The following is a 16,458-nucleotide window of genomic DNA, read 5'->3' on the forward strand; positions in this document are numbered from 1 at the left end:
GCCAATTTTTATAGAAAGTTTATAAAAAACTATTCCTTGGTGGTCAAACCACTGACGGACATGACCCGAAAGGGATCCGATTTTTCCAAATGGTCACATGCAGCCAAAACTGCCTTTGCATCTCTGAAGGAGAGATTCACCTCGGCCCCTATTCTCGTACAGCCAGATGTCTCGCTTCCTTTTATTGTAGAGGTTGACGCATCAGAGGTGGGGGTGGGAGCGGTATTATCTCAGGGCCCGTCCCCTGGTGAATGGCGTCCGTGTGCTTTCTTTTCGAAGAAATTGTCTACTGCAGAAAGGAACTATGATATTGGCAACAGGGAACTTTTGGCTATTAAGTTGGCTTTTGAGGAGTGGCGTCATTTTTTGGAGGGGGCGGTTCATCCCGTCACGGTGATTACTGATCACAAAAACTTATTATATCTGGAGTCTGCTAAACGTCTCACCCCTAGACAGGCTCGGTGGTCGTTATTTTTTACTAGGTTTAATTTTGTAATAACCTATCGCCCGGGGGCAAAAAATACTAAGGCAGATGCATTATCTCGAAGTTTTCCTGGAGGGGGTGATGTTGAGGTACCAGAGCCCATTTTGCAAAAGGGGGTGGTGGTCTCTGCATTACACTCAGGTTTGGAGGAGAGGGTGTTGGAAGCTCAGGGGGACGCCCCGGCCTCCTGCCCCTCGGGTAAACTGTTTGTGCCAGAAAATTTTCTACTGGAGATACTAAAAGAACACCATAACTCCACACTTGCAGGACACCCAGGTAGTAGGGCAACCTCTGAGTTAGTGTCTCGTCGGTTCTGGTGGCCTAAATGGCGCCAGGAGGTGTTGAATTTTGTGTCTGCATGTGCTACCTGTGCTCGTTCTAAGGTAGATCATACTCGTCCGGCAGGGCGTCTTTTACCTCTGGCCATCCCCAACAGGCCTTGGACGCACCTGTCAATGGATTTCATTACGGATCTACCAGTATCAGCGGGGAAGACTGTTATTCTTGTAGTTGTTGACAGATTCAGTAAAATGGTGCACTTTATTGCTCTTGCCGCATTGCCTAATGCTAACACACTGGCTCAGGTTTTTATTGACCACATCGTGAAGCTTCACGGGGTCCCTTCCGATATTGTTTCGGATCGTGGTACCCAATTCGTTTCTAAATTTTGGAAAGCTTTTTGTTCTCGTTTAGGGGTTCATCTGTCGTTTTCTTCATCTTTCCATCCACAGTCCAACGGTCAGACTGAACGTACCAATCAAAACCTAGAGACATATTTGAGATGGTTTGTTTCCGAAAATCAGGAGGAATGGTCATCTTATTTACCATTAGCCGAGTTTGCCATTAATATTCGTCGTCAAGAATTCACCGATAAGTCACCATTTTTTGGTGCGTATGGTTTCCATCCTCAGTTTTGTACGTTTAGTGAGGGGGGGCCGTCTGGGATTCCCGAGGAGGAACGATTTGCGTCTTCACTTTCTTCAGTGTGGCAGAGTGTGCAAGAAAGTTTGAAGAGAATTGGTCGTAGATACAAACGTGCGGCTGATAGGAAGCGCTCTGAAGGTCCGGACCTTGGGGTGAATGACTTGGTGTGGTTGTCTACCAGAAATATCAAGTTGAAGGTTCCCTCGTGGAAATTAGGTCCGAGATTTATTGGTCCTTATAGGGTAATTAAGATCATTAACCCGGTAGCTTTTCGTCTGGAGCTACCTCAGACTCTAAGGATCCATAATGTCTTCCACAGATCTCTGCTTAAGAGATATGTAGAACCTCCTGAACCATTGCCACTACCGCCTCCATCGGTGGTTGTTGATGGCAGTCTTGAGTTTCAGGGAGAAAAGATTGTTGATTCACGATATGTTCGCCGCTCTCTTCAGTACCTGGTGCACTGGAAAGGTTATGGTTCCGAAGAGAGAATGTGGGTTCCAGCATCAGAGATAAAAGCGGACAGACTCATTCGGGCTTTTCATAGCTCCCATCCGGAGAGGCCTGGTCTTGAGGGTCCAGGGGCCCCTCGTAGAAAGGGGGGTACTGTCACGACTGTGACTGATCCAGACAGGTCTGGGAGGAGAAGGTCGCAGCGACTTGCTACTCGCGATAGCTTGTGAGTTTGCTCCGTGGTTCAGGGTATGTCATCTGGGTTTTGCCTTGTGAACCTTTTTGTCCTGACTGGGAGTTTGTAGGCATCCTTCTCAGGTGAGTCCTGTCTGCCACTCCCAGCTACTATATTAGTTTCACTTTCACTTGCAGTCATTGCCAGATATAGTCCTTACTTCCAGTTCTATTCTGACCTTTGAAGGAGATCGTTTGATGGTGTTGCTGTGGAGCTCTTGTCCGGCGTGGACTGTCATGATTGGGATCGCCTTCTCTGCTCGTGACTGGATAAGTCTATCTCTGATATAGTTTGTTTGTTGCTGTCTTCCCCTGCTGTTCTCCTAGACATGAGTGATGGTGACTAGTGCTCCCATCGGCCTTTCCCCACTCTAGGCTTTAGGGTGACTGAGGGTTTAGGCATCCTGCTCGCCGCACGGGTTCACACCCCGTCTAGGGTATCAGGGCAGACAGGTGCCAGCTTAGGGTTAGTCAGGGGTGGCCATACTATTCCCATCCGTAGATAAGGGTCCCCCTTCCCCTCCGTCTGGTGCGACACGACTGCTGCTGGGGTAGCGGTCGTGACAAGAATGCCAAGGGTGTGCAAAGCAGTAATCAAAGCAAAAGGTGGCTACTTTGAAGAACCTAGAATATGACATATTTTCAGTTGTTTCACACTTGTTTGTTATGTATATAATTCCACATGTGTTAATTCATAGTTTTCATGCCTTCATAGTCATGAAAATAAAGAAAACTCTTTGAATGAGAAGGTGTGTCCAAACTTTTGGTCTGTACTGTGTGTATATATATATATATATATATATATATAAATAAAAGCTATCTATCTATATTTATAGAAACATAGAAACATAGAATGTGTCGGCAGATAAGAACCATTTGGCCCATCTAGACTGCCCAATATACTGAATACTATGAATAGCCCCTGGCCCTATCTTATATGAAGGATGGCCTTATGCCTATCCCATGCATGCTTAAACTCCTTCACTGTATTTGCAGCTAGCGCTTCTGCAGGAAGGCTATTCCATGCATCCACTACTCTCTCAGTAAAGTAATACTTCCTGATATTACTTTTAAACCTTTGCCCCTCTAATTTAAAACTATGTCCTCCTCTAGCAGTTTTTCTTCTTTTAAATATTCTCTCCTCTTTTACCTTGTTGATTCCCTTTATGTATTTAAAAGTTTCTATCATATGCCCTCTCGTCTTTCTTCCAAGCTATACATGTTAAGGTCCTTTAATCTTTCCTGGTAAGTTTTATCCTGCAATCCATGTACTAGTTTAGTAGCTCTTCTCTGAACTCTCTCCAAAGTATCAATATCCTTCTGGAGATATGGTCTCCAGTACTACGCACAATACTCCAAATGAGGTCTCACTAGTGCTCTGTAGAGCGGCATGAGCACCTCCCTCTTTCTACTGGTAATCCCTCTCCCTATACACCCAAACATTCTGCTAGCATTTCCTGCTGCTCTATGAAATTGTCTGCCTACCTTTTGAAATAATGACCCCCTAAATCCCTTTCCTCATATACTGAGGTTAGGACTGTATTACTGATTTTATATTCTGCTCTTGGGTTTTTACGCCCCAGGTGCATTATCTTGCACTTATTAACATTAAATTTTAGTTGCCAGATTTTTGACCATTCCTCTAGTTTTCCTAAATCCTTTTCCATTTGGTGTATCCTTCCAGGAACATCAACCCTGTTACAAATCTTTGTGTCATCAGCAAAAAGACACACCTTACCATTTGTGGCCTTCTGCAATTTCGCTGATAAAGATATTAAACAATATGGGTCCCAGAACAGATACCCCACTGGTAACAAGACCATGGTCTGAATATACTCGATTGACTACAACCCTCTGTTTTCTGTCCCTCAGCCACTGCCTAATACATTCAACAATATGGGAGTCCAAGCCCAAAGACTCTAATTTATTGATAAGCCTTCTATTTGGGACAGTATCAAAAGCTTTACTAAAGTCTAGATAAGCGATGTGTACTGCACCTCCGCCATCTATTATTTTAGTCACCCAATCAAAAAAATCAATAAGATTAGTTTGACATGATCTCCCTGAAGTAAACCCATGCTGTTTTTCATCTTTCAATCCATGGGATTTTAGATGTTCCACAATCCTCTCCTTGAGTATGGTTTCCATTAATTTCCCCACTATTGATGTCAGGCTTACTGGCCTATGGTTGCCCGATTCCTCCCTACTACCTTTCTTGTGAATGGGCACAACATTTGCCAATTTCCAATCTTCTGGGACGACTCCTGTTACCAGTGATTGGTTAAATAAATCTTTTATGGTTTTGCTAGTTCACCGCTGAGCTGTTTTAATAGCTTTGGGTGTATCCCATCAGGCCCCTGTGACTTATTTGTATTAATTTTAGACAGCTGACTTAGAACCTCTTCCTCTGTAAAGACACATGCATCAACAGATTAATTAGTCTTCCTTCCTAACTGAGGTCCTTTTCCTTCATTTTCCTTTGTAAAAACTGAACAGAAGTATTCATTGAGGCAGTCAGCTAGTTCTTTATCTTCTTCCATATACCTTCCTTCCTTTGTTTTTAATTTGGTAATTCCGAAGAATGTCTTATCGCCTTTTTTCACTGACTGAGCTAATTTATCTTCTGCCTGCGCTTTAGAAGCTCTTAGAACTTGTTTGGCCTCTGTCTGCCTAATCTTATAAATTTGCCTGTCATCCTCGTTTTTTTAATTTTTTTATTACTAAATGCTATCTTTTTGTTTTTAATGATTTTGGCCACTTCTTCTGAGTACCACAGTGGTCTCTTCCTTTTTTTGCTTTTACTGACAATCCTAATGCAGTTTTCTTTTGCCTTCAATAGTGCCACTTTTAAGTAGTCCCATTTCTCCTGGACTCCATTAAAACTGTTCCAATCTGATAGGGACTCGTATACCACTAATCTAATTTTAGAAAAGTCAGTTTTTCTAAAATCTAAAACTTTTGTTTTTGTGTGGTGTGAATCAATGATTGTACTTATAGTAAACCACACTGACTGGTGATCACTAGATCCCAAGCTTTCCCCTACAGTAATATCAGATACCAAATTCCCATTTGCGAATACTAAATCTAAAATGGCCTCCTTCCGGGTTGGCTCCTCAACTACTTGCTGTAGAGATAATCCCAGTAGGGAATTTAGAATATCTGTACTCCTGGCAGAACTAGCTATTTTGGTTTTCCAGTTTACATCAGGAAGATTAAAGTCTCCCATAATGATAACTTCCCCCTTCAATGTCATTTTAGCTATTTCCTCAACTAGTAGATCATCTAATTCTTTGACTTGGCTAGGTGGTCTATATATCACACCTACATGAGTTACCTTATGATTATCAAGCTGCAAGGTAACCCAAACTGACTCTAAATTGGTCTCGCTAACTTGTATTAAATTAGATTTTATGCTATCTTTCACATACAGGGCCACCCCTCCCCCTTTTTGCCTTCTCTGTCTTTCCTATATAGAGAGAACCCTGGTATTGTTATATCCCAGTCATTACTTCCATTGAACCACATCTCAGTAACAGCCACTAAATCTACACTGCTCAAAAAAATAAAGGGAACACAAAAATAACACATCCTAGATCTGAGTTAATGAAATATTCTTCTGAAATACTTTGTTCTTTACATAGTTGAATGTGCTGACAACAAAATCACACAAAAAAAAAAAAATGGAAATCAAATTTTTTAACCCATGGAGGTCTGGATTTGGAGTCACACTCAAAATTAAAGTGGAAAAACACACTACAGGCTGATCCAACTTTGATGTAATGTCCTTAAAACAAGTCAAAATGAGGCTCAGTAGTGTGTGTGGCCTCCACGTGCCTGTATGTCCTCCCTACAACGCCTGTGCATGCTCCTGATGAGGTGGCAGACGGTCTCCTGAGGGATCTCCTCCCAGACCTGGACTAAAGCATCTGTCAACTCCTGGACAGTCTGTGGTGCAACGTGACGTTGGTGGATAGAGCGAGACATGATGTCCCAGATGTGCTCAATTGGATTCAGGTCTGGGGAACGGGCGAACCAGTCCATAGCATCAATGCCTTCGTCTTGCAGGAACTGCTGACACACTCCAGCCACATGAGGTCTAGCATTGTCTTGCATTAGGAGGAACCCAGGGCCAACAGCACCAGCATATGGTCTCACAAGGGGTCGGAGGATCTCATCTCGGTACCTAATGACAGTCAGGCTACCTCTGGTGAGCACAATGTGCGGCCCTCCAAAGAAATGCCACCCCACACCATTACTGACCCAATGCCAAACCGGTCATGCTGGAGGATGTTGCAGGCAGCAGAACGTTCTCCACGGCGTCTCCAGACTCTGTCACGTCTGTCACATGTGCTCAGTGTGAACCTGCTTTCATCTGTGAAGAGCACAGCGCACCAGTGGCGAATTTGCCAATCTTGTTGTTCTCTGGCAAATGCCAAACGTCCTGCACGGTGTTGGGCTGTAAGCACAACCCCCACCTGTGGACGTCGGGCCCTCATATCACCCTCATGGAGTCTGTTTCTGACCATTTGAGCAGACACATGCACATTTGTGGCCTGCTGGAGGTCATTTTGCAGGGCTCTGGCAGTGCTCCTCCTGCTCCTCCTTGCACAAAGGCGGATGTAGCGGTCCTGCTGCTGGGTTGTTGCCCTCCTACGGCCTCCTCCACGTCTCCTGATGTACTGGCCTGTCTCCTGGTAGCGCCTCCATGCTCTGGACACTACGCTGACAGACACAGCAAACCTTCTTGCCACAGCTCGCATTGATGTGCCATCCTGGATAAGCAGCACTACCTGAGCCACTTGTGTGGGTTGTAGACTCCATCTCATGCTACCACTAGAGTGAAAGCACCGCCAGCATTCAAAAGTGACCAAAACATCAGCCAGGAAGCATAGGAACTGAGAAGTGGTCTGTGGTTACCACCTGCAGAACCACTCCTTTATTGGGGGTGTCTTGCTAATTGCCTATAATTTCCACCTGTTGTCTATCCCATTTGCACAACAGCATGTGAAATTGATTGTCACTCAGTGTTGCTTCCTAAGTGGACAGTTTGATTTCACAGAAGTGTGATTGACTTGGAGTTACATTGTGTTGTTTAAGTGTTCCCTTTATTTTTTTGAGCAGTGTATATTCTCAGATGCCATTATAGCCTCAAGTTCATTGATCTTATTCCCTAAACTGTGAGCATTTGTAGACAAGACTCTGAGCTTGTGTTTTCTTAACCTATGTGCTACTGGCATCTTCTTGCATTGTTCTGGGGGGCAGTCGGACTGCTGGATTGTCACTCTTTTGCCCCCCTTTCCTAGTTTAAAGGCTCCTTAGCAAATACTTTGAACTGTTCACTGAGGACATTCGTTCCCTTGAGAGAAAGATGCAAACCATCTTTCTTGTACAGTTCTTTTCCATTCCAACGAGAGCTAACATGAGACACAAAGCCAAACCCTTGGTTCAAACACCATTCACCAAGCCATACATTGAATTCCTTAATGCACATCTTCCTGTCATGCTGAAGGTTATGCACAGGCAAACTGCAGAGAATGAAACAGTTGATGCAACCTCTCGTATATCATTTCCAAGTGTGTGAAAAGCTTCCTTCACCTTTGAAACCTCATTGCAAGCCAGATCATTTGTCCCAAGATGGACAATGACATCCACCTCCCTTTCCTGCTTTGCTGGCCGAACAATATTAAGGATACGTCGTCTATCCCTGCTAGCGGTAGCACCAGGGAGACATCTCGCAACACCATTTTCCTCAAACTTCACAACTCTTATGATGGAATCACCCACCAACAGCTGCTTACTATCAGTCCTCACCTTCTCCTTTTTGTCTTTGGCTGCAGTCTTGCATACTTTAGGCATGGGAGATGATTGTTTCTCACCCACTGTGCTTGAGCCATCCTCCATGTTGCTCTTGCACTCTGAAAGTGCTGCAAATGAATTATGGAGAGCTGCAGACTGTGGGACATGTCTTCTATCAACAACTCTCAGTCTACCAGAACCTGCTGTAACCCATCTTCCATTTCTAGGGGGCCTCTGTGGCAGTGGCATTGCAACGTTCTCAGCCTGAGTTTGTTTAACGGTTAATTTCCAAATCTCAGATTTCAAAAATGAGATTTCCTGCTGCATTATGGAGAGCTGTCTACAGATCAGACAGCATCCAAACAGAGTGAAACCTGAAATAAAAGCACAACAATTCCTGCACAGAAACAGGTCTGCCATTTTAAAGAGGGGAAAGATTTTAAACAAACAAATCTTACTTTTTTAGATTGTATCCACCTCCAGATTATCTCCTGAATATCTCCAATGCACTTATAAAAATCAGCACTTGGAAAAGCAGCAAGCTATAATTAGGCAAGCTAATACTATGTGGCTATATATACACACACTCTCACAAAAGCTCCTCCCACAACAACAAATTTAACACCTTAATCACCTATGCTCATTTGCAATCAGACAATAGTGATAACCTGTCTAAGAAATTCCTTACCTGTTTTGAAACACAGTGTCTGAGTATATACCAGAAACACCGCTGAAGTTCTGCTACAGTGGAAGATCTCTAAGTTAGTCTAAGTTAGTCTCCTGAATATCTCCAATGCACTTATAAAAATCAGCACTTGAAAAATCAGCAAGATATATATATATATATATATATATATATATAAAAGAAAAATGGCGGCACTGACTACTATCAGAAAAAATGGGTGCACGTTCCAGGGGAATCGACTTCTTACCCCAACCAATGAATCCAGAAAAAGGACGGCACTCCGGTTAGATGAAAGTGAATGTTCCTTTATTCAACCATAGGGTGCAACGTTTCGGCTCCAAAAATAAGTCTTTTTCAAGCAGAGATACAAAACAAGTGAAGACCAATATATATATATCAGCAAGATATATATATATATATAAAAGAAAAATGGCGGCACTGACTACTATCAGAAAAAATGGGTGCACGTTCCAGGGGAATCGACTTCTTACCCCAACCAATGAATCCAGAAAATGGACGGCACTCCGGTTAGATGAAAGTGAATGTGCCTTTATTCAACCATAGGGTGCAACGTTTCGGCTCCAAAAATGAGTCTTTTTCAAGCAGAGATACAAAACAAGTGAAGACCAATATATATATATTGGTCTTCACTTGTTTTGTATCATCTAACCGGATATATTGGTCTTCACTTGTTTTGTATCTCTGCTTGAAAAAGGCTCATTTTTGGAGCCGAAACGTTGCACCCTATGGTTGAATAAAGGAACATTCACTTTCATCTAACCGGAGTGCCGTCCATTTTCTGGATTTATATATATATATATATATATATATTATATATATATATATATATATATATATATACACTGCATGCAGAATTATTAGGCAAATGAGTATTTTGACCACATCATCCTCTTTATGCATGTTGTCTTACTCCAAGCTGTATAGGCTCGAAAGCCTACTACCAATTAAGCATATTAGGTGATGTGCATCTCTGTAATGAGAAGGGGTGTGGTCTAATGACATCAACACCCTATATCAGGTGTGCATAATTATTAGGCAACTTCCTTTCCTTTGGCAAAATGGGTCAAAAGAAGGACTTGACAGGCTCAGAAAAGTCAAAAATAGTGAGATATCTTGCAGAGGGATGCAGCACTCTTAAAATTGCAAAGCTTCTGAAGCGTGATCATCGAACAATCAAGCGTTTCATTCAAAATCAACAGGGTCGCAAGAAGCGTGTGGAAAAACCAAGGCGCAAAATAACTGCCCATGAACTGAGAAAAGTCAAGCGTACAGCTGCCAAGATGCCACTTGCCACCAGTTTGGCCATATTTCAGAGCTGCAACATCACTGGAGTGCCCAAAAGCACAAGGTGTGCAATACTCAGAGACATGGCCAAGGTAAGAAAGGCTGAAAGACGACCACCACTGAACAAGACACACAAGCTGAAACGTCAAGACTGGGCCAAGAAATATCTCAAGACTGATTTTTCTAAGGTTTTATGGACTGATGAAATGAGAGTGAGTCTTGATCGGCCAGATGGATGGGCCTGTGGCTGGATTGGTAATGGGCAGAGAGCTCCAGTCTGACTCAGACGCCAGCAAGGTGGAGGTGGAGTACTAGTTTGGGCTGGTATCATCAAAGATGAGCTTGTGGGGCCTTTTCGGGTTGAGGATGGAGTCAAGCTCAACTCCCAGTCCTACTGCCAGTTTCTGGAAGACACCTTCTTCAAGCAGTGGTACAGGAAGAAGTCTGCATCCTTCAAGAAAAACATGATTTTCATGCAGGACAATGCTCCATCACACGCGTCCAAGTACTCCACAGCGTGGCTGGCAAGAAAGGGTATAAAAGAAGAAAATCTAATGACATGGCCTCCTTGTTCACCTGATCTGAACCCCATTGAGAACCTGTGGTCCATCATCAAATGTGAGATTTACAAGGAGGGAAAACAGTACACCTCTCTGAACAGTGTCTGGGAGGCTGTGGTTGCTGCTGCACGCAATGTTGATGGTGAACAGATCAAAACACTGACAGAATCCATGGATGGCAGGCTTTTGAGTGTCCTTGCAAAGAAAGGTGGCTATATTGGGCACTGATTTGTTTTTGTTTTGTTTTTGAATGTCAGAAATGTATATTTGTGAATGTTGAGATGTTATATTGGTTTCACTGGTAAAAATAAATAATTGAAATGGGTATATATTTGTTTTTTGTTAAGTTGCCTAAAAATTATGCACAGTAATAGTCACCTGCACACACAGATATCCCCCTAAAATAGCTAAAACTAAAAACAAACTAAAAACTACTTCCAAAAATATTCAGCTTTGATATTAATGAGTTTTTTGGGTTCATTGAGAACATGGTTGCTGTTCAATAATAAAATTAATCCTCAAAAATACAACTTGCCTAATAATTCTGCACTCCCTGTATATATACACATACATACATATATACACACACTAAATATCAGTGAATCGATTCGTCTCATGAGCAGAACATCCTTGCCTTGAGAGGTTAAAGCTGTTTTGGCGACACCCAGGGGACTTACATACTATAATATTGGGCAGGCGGTTATTGCCAATGTGTGTGTATTAGAGATGAGCAAATCGATTCTAACGAATATATTAACCTCATCAGCAGGCTTCTTCATTTGTGTGTGGCTGTCCCTGCAGGTGAAGAAGCACCAACCAGCTGCTAGATTTACAGGGCTGGACACTTAGCTGACAACTTCATGCCTGAGCCCTTGCTCTGCTAATTGGAGCAGCAGTGCAGGCAGGAAAATGTCAGGGTTGTGCTGAATGTCCGGCCCTGTCAATTTTGCAGCAGATGGACTCTTCTTCACCTGCAGGGACAGCCCCACACAAATAAAGAAGCCTGCTGATGAGGTGAATATATTTGTTAGCATTAATTTGCTCATCTCTACACAGTAGCTATAACCTCCTGCCCAATATTACAGTATGTAGGTCCTTTGGGTGCCATGAGATCGCACAAGCTGTCATGTGGTATTTGTCAAAAAGACATTAGCAGGAACTTCTTAAAGGCGTTGTCTCATCACAGACAATGGTGGTATATATCGCTAGGATATGCCCCCATTGTCGATATAGGTGCGTGTTCCACCGCTGGGACCCACACCTATATAGGGAACAGAGCCACACAAAGTGGTGGCTGGAGGCTGAGAGTGCACCGTGCATGACTGGCCACCACTCCCATTCACTTCTATGGGATCGACGGAAATAGCCGAGCCAGTGCTTGGCTATTTTTGGCGGTCCAATAGAAAATAAATGGAGTGCGGTTGCACATGCGCAGTGCGCCCGCCACCACTTTTGGGACTCCATTATCGATATAGGTGCGGGTCCAGCGGTGGTCCTTTTTTCTGATATTGCATCCTGGTGCCATCTGTTCACTAGGTATGCAACCACAAGCAACTGGCTGTCCACATGATATAAAAGAAAATTTTCAGACCAGGCCACATTTTTATATTGCTACTGTTGTAAATAAACGGGAAGTTAGACTCTGTATAGTCTGTATCCTAACTTAAATTTTTCAGGATAGATTAATTTCTTCATCGAGCTTGCAATGGCGATTTGCATTTACAGTACTCCAGAACAAGGTGTATCTTCAAATGATTTGTTATATAATGTGCAAAATTGTTATGTATTGTTAAGTATTAATTCCAGTCTAACTATGTATGGATGACACAGGCAGGGTTAACATCCTTGCTCAGCCTTCGAAGGAGGCTAGATGGTGGCTGGGGGTTCTAGGGAGAGTTTAGATGGAGGAGGCAAAATCCTTGTGGTCCCTCTTCTCAGGACTAGAAAGCTACAGAGATTCACAGATCTCTGCATGATCTACATAAGGAGAGAGCAGGAGAACTTGGAATCTGCATGGCCAAGCAAGCTAGCAGAAAGGCAACTGGAGTTGTGGATGTCCAGCCTGGGCATTCAAAGTTCCAGTTGTCTTTCTGCTTAAGAATCATTGTGCTGATGAAGATCTTTTGACCAAAATGTCCAACAGTAATCAGTATTTCTGGCAATTAGATCTACTTTTTTTCTGGACTTTTTATGACTATACACACCAATAAAAGCTCTTTACTGATATAAACTTATGTGTGCTATGGTACTATCTATATGACATTGAGAATGTTCACCTACCACTGACGCCATACTTTTTAAACGGAGTGCAGGTGTCAATGTATCACTTTATTAGGAGTTGGCAAGGTAACCTGCTACTACAGCCTAGAAAATGTAAACCTAGAATATTAGAGCATATAAATTATATCATTAATCCTTCCTGCCTAGGTACATCAAATGCAGCTAAACACTTCATATCTCTACATGATCGCAGTTTGAGGAAATTCCAGGTTTTTGCAATAGAAAAAGTGATACCCCCCCCCCCAGAAGTGGAGATATTAAAAAGATGATCTTACAAAGAGAGGCTTTCTGGATATTTAGGTTAAAAACTAGGTTTCCCACGGGTTTAAACATGAGAAAGGAACTTAGGTATTATTATTGAGTTTTGAATTTTTCATTTTTTTTCTTTTCATGCCTATCCCATGGAATTTTGAAGCGAAAGCAAACATGTTTTTGTCAAGGGGGAAAGAATCTTGCTTTTGACAATGCTAATCAGGAAATGCAATTTAAAAAAAAAGTTTTCCCTTTTATCTTATTCACATTTTGCATCTTTTTTGTATAGCAGATCTAAATTAATGATGATATTTGCATATTGTTCTTCATAGCATAATACATAACGACTAATTACTAATGTAATTTTATAGGTGAACTTTGTTTTGTATATATAAGGTTTTTTGTCCATATAATTTTCCTTGTATGTTATTGACATATAATGTTGGTGTGTGGCAAGTTAATGAGAGATTACCCGCACTGGGCTATTCCCACCCCTGGAAGTGATTGGAAGGGGGTAGTATATCTGAAGCCCTGCAGTGAACATCTCATTAGGTTATGACTAAGAACACACCTGTGTTCGAAACGCGTCAACCATGCTGGGGTGAAGGTTTGTGTCCATGTGAGTTACATGCTACAAGAAAGAAATAAAGGCAACTAAGTTATTACAAATGCTGGAACCATCTTTTATTCTCGAGTTAGCAAGGTAACCTGCTAATACAGCCATTCAGACATTGCAAGGTGCTGATTAGACAGCATGAACATTGCACAGGTGCGCATTAGACTGTCCACAATAAAAGAGCACTCTGAAATGTGCAGTTTGATCACACAGCACAATGCCACAGATGTCGCAACGTTTGAGTGAGCGTGCAATTGGCATGCTGACTGCAGGAATGTCTACCAGAGCTGTTGCCCATGCAAATAATGTTCATTTCTCTACCATAAGCTGTCTCCAAAGGCGTTTCAGAGAATTTGGCAGTACATCCATCCGGCCTCACAACCGCAGACCATGTGTAACCACACCAGCCCAGGACCTCCACATCCAACATGTTCACCTCCATGATCGTCTGAGACCAGCCACCTTGCATAACCAAAGAATTTCTGCTCAAACTGTCAGAAACCGTCTCAGGGAAGCTCATCTGCATGCTCGTTGTCCTCATCGGGGTCTGGACCTGACTGCAGTTCATTGTCGTAATCGATTTGAGTGGGCAAATGCTCACATTCCATGGTATCTGGCTGTCACGGCTGTATGTGAGCAACAAGAGTATACACAGTAAAAAGAGCTACTGACCGGACCCAAACTAGAGAGGATAAAGGGTGACCCCTGTCAGACCCTCAAAGCTCTCCCTATGCTGCTAAAGCACATGCCCGGATCCAAATGGCGGAACGAGGCATGCCCGCGTACCTAAGACTGATGACCACTGTAACCCCTACAATAGTGGAAGGGGCACGGCCACCGGTGCCCTGCTCAGTATATGGAGGGAACCGTTGCCACCTCAGATCCAGTCAGAAAATAACCAGGTACACAACAATGTCTGCACACTTAGCTGAAGGAGCTGCAGCCGCAGAGAAGACGGATCCAAGGACAGCTGGCAATATCTGGAGTGCTTGCTGCAGCAGAACACAGGTCCAGTGAACTGATAGCTACAAGTGAAGATACTCAAGCAAGAGCTACAACTGAAATGAGAAATATAATCCACGCCCTACAATAGGAGGAGGGGTGATTTAAAGGCAGGGAAATCAAACGCAGGAGGAACAGCTGGGAGGAAGGAAACAGAAAGTAAAGACTTCATCACAGGGGCAGAGAAACAGAGCAGTGAGAACTCCTCCAAGCTCTAGTAGTGACATCATCACAGGGGTGGAGAAACAGAGCTGTGAGAACGTCTCCAAGCTCTGGTAGTGACAGTACCCCCCCCCTCTACGGGTGGACTCCGGACACCCAGGACCCACCTTCTCAGGATGAGCCCTATGAAATGCCCTGATGAGGCGAGTGGCTTTAATGTCCGACACCGGAACCCACATCCTCTCCTCAGGACCATAACCCTTCCGATGAACGAGGTACTGAAGAGAACCGCGGACAATGCGAGAGTCCACAATTCTGGAAACCTCAAACTCCAGATTGCCATCAACCAAAATCGGAGGAGGAGGCAAAGAGGAGGGCACCGTGGGCTGGACATATGGTTTTAAGAGAGATCTGTGAAATACATTATGTATCTTCCAAACCCGTGGAAGATCAAGACGGAAGGCAACAGGATTGATGACTGACAAGATTTTATAAGGCCCAATAAACTTGGGACCCAATTTCCAGGAGGGAACCTTCAGTTTAATATTTCTTGTAGACAACCACACCAGATCACCCACATTCAGGTCCGGACCAGGCACACGTCTCTTATCAGCCACACGCTTATACTTCTCACTCATCTTTCTAAGATTACTCTGAATCTTTTGCCAAATGGTAGACAAAGACGAGGAAAATCTCTCCTCCTCAGGTAAACCAGAAAGAGCCCCTCCCGAGAATGTCCCAAACTGCGGATGGAACCCATATGCACCAAAGAATGGTGACTTATCAGAAGATTCCTGACGACGGTTGTTCAGAGCAAACTCAGCAAGAGGGAGAAATGAACACCAATCCTCCTGGTTCTCTGCCACAAAACAGCGCAAATATGTCTCCAGATTCTGATTGAGGCGCTCAGTCTGACCATTCGACTGCGGGCGAAAAGCAGAAGAGAAGGACAGCCGAACCCCCAGGCGAGAACAGAAAGCCTTCCAGAACCTGGACACAAACTGCGTGCCTCTATCGGAAACAATATCAGAGGGAATGCCGTGCAATTTAACAATATGGTCGACAAAAGCTTGCGCCAACGTTTTAGCATTGGGTAAACCAGGGAAAGGTACGAAATGAGCCATCTTGCTAAAACGGTCCACCACCACCAGGGTCACCGACTTCCCCGAGGAACGAGGAAGATCCGTGATAAAGTCCATGGACAGGTGTGTCCAAGGACGGGAAGGTATGGGTAATGGGAGAAGGGAACCTGAAGGCTGTGAACGAGGGACCTTAGCGCGAGCGCACGTCTCACAAGCAGCCACAAAACCCTCCACCGACTTATGAAGAGCCGGCCACCAAAACCTCCGAGCAATGAGATCTACCGTGGCTCTACTCCCGGGGTGACCAGCAAGAACCGTATCATGATGCTCCTTGAAGAGTTTGTGACGTAGCTCAGGAGGCACGAACAACTTCCCAGAAGGACAACGGGCAGGTGCCTCAGTCTGGGCAGCCTGGACCTCGGCCTCCAAATTGAAATATAGAGCAGAAACAACTACCCCCTCCGCCAAAATGGGACCCGGGTCCTCTGAGTTTCCTCCTCCCGGAAAACAGCGAGAGAGAGCATCAGCCTTCACATTTTTGATCCCAGGTCGGAATGTAACGACAAAATTGAATCTGGAGAAGAACAGAGACCATCTGGCCTGTCTCGGATTCATACATCTGG

This window comes from Bufo bufo, chromosome 5 (genome assembly GCF_905171765.1).
Source record: "Bufo bufo chromosome 5, aBufBuf1.1, whole genome shotgun sequence".
NCBI classification, from domain to species: domain Eukaryota; kingdom Metazoa; phylum Chordata; class Amphibia; order Anura; family Bufonidae; genus Bufo; species Bufo bufo.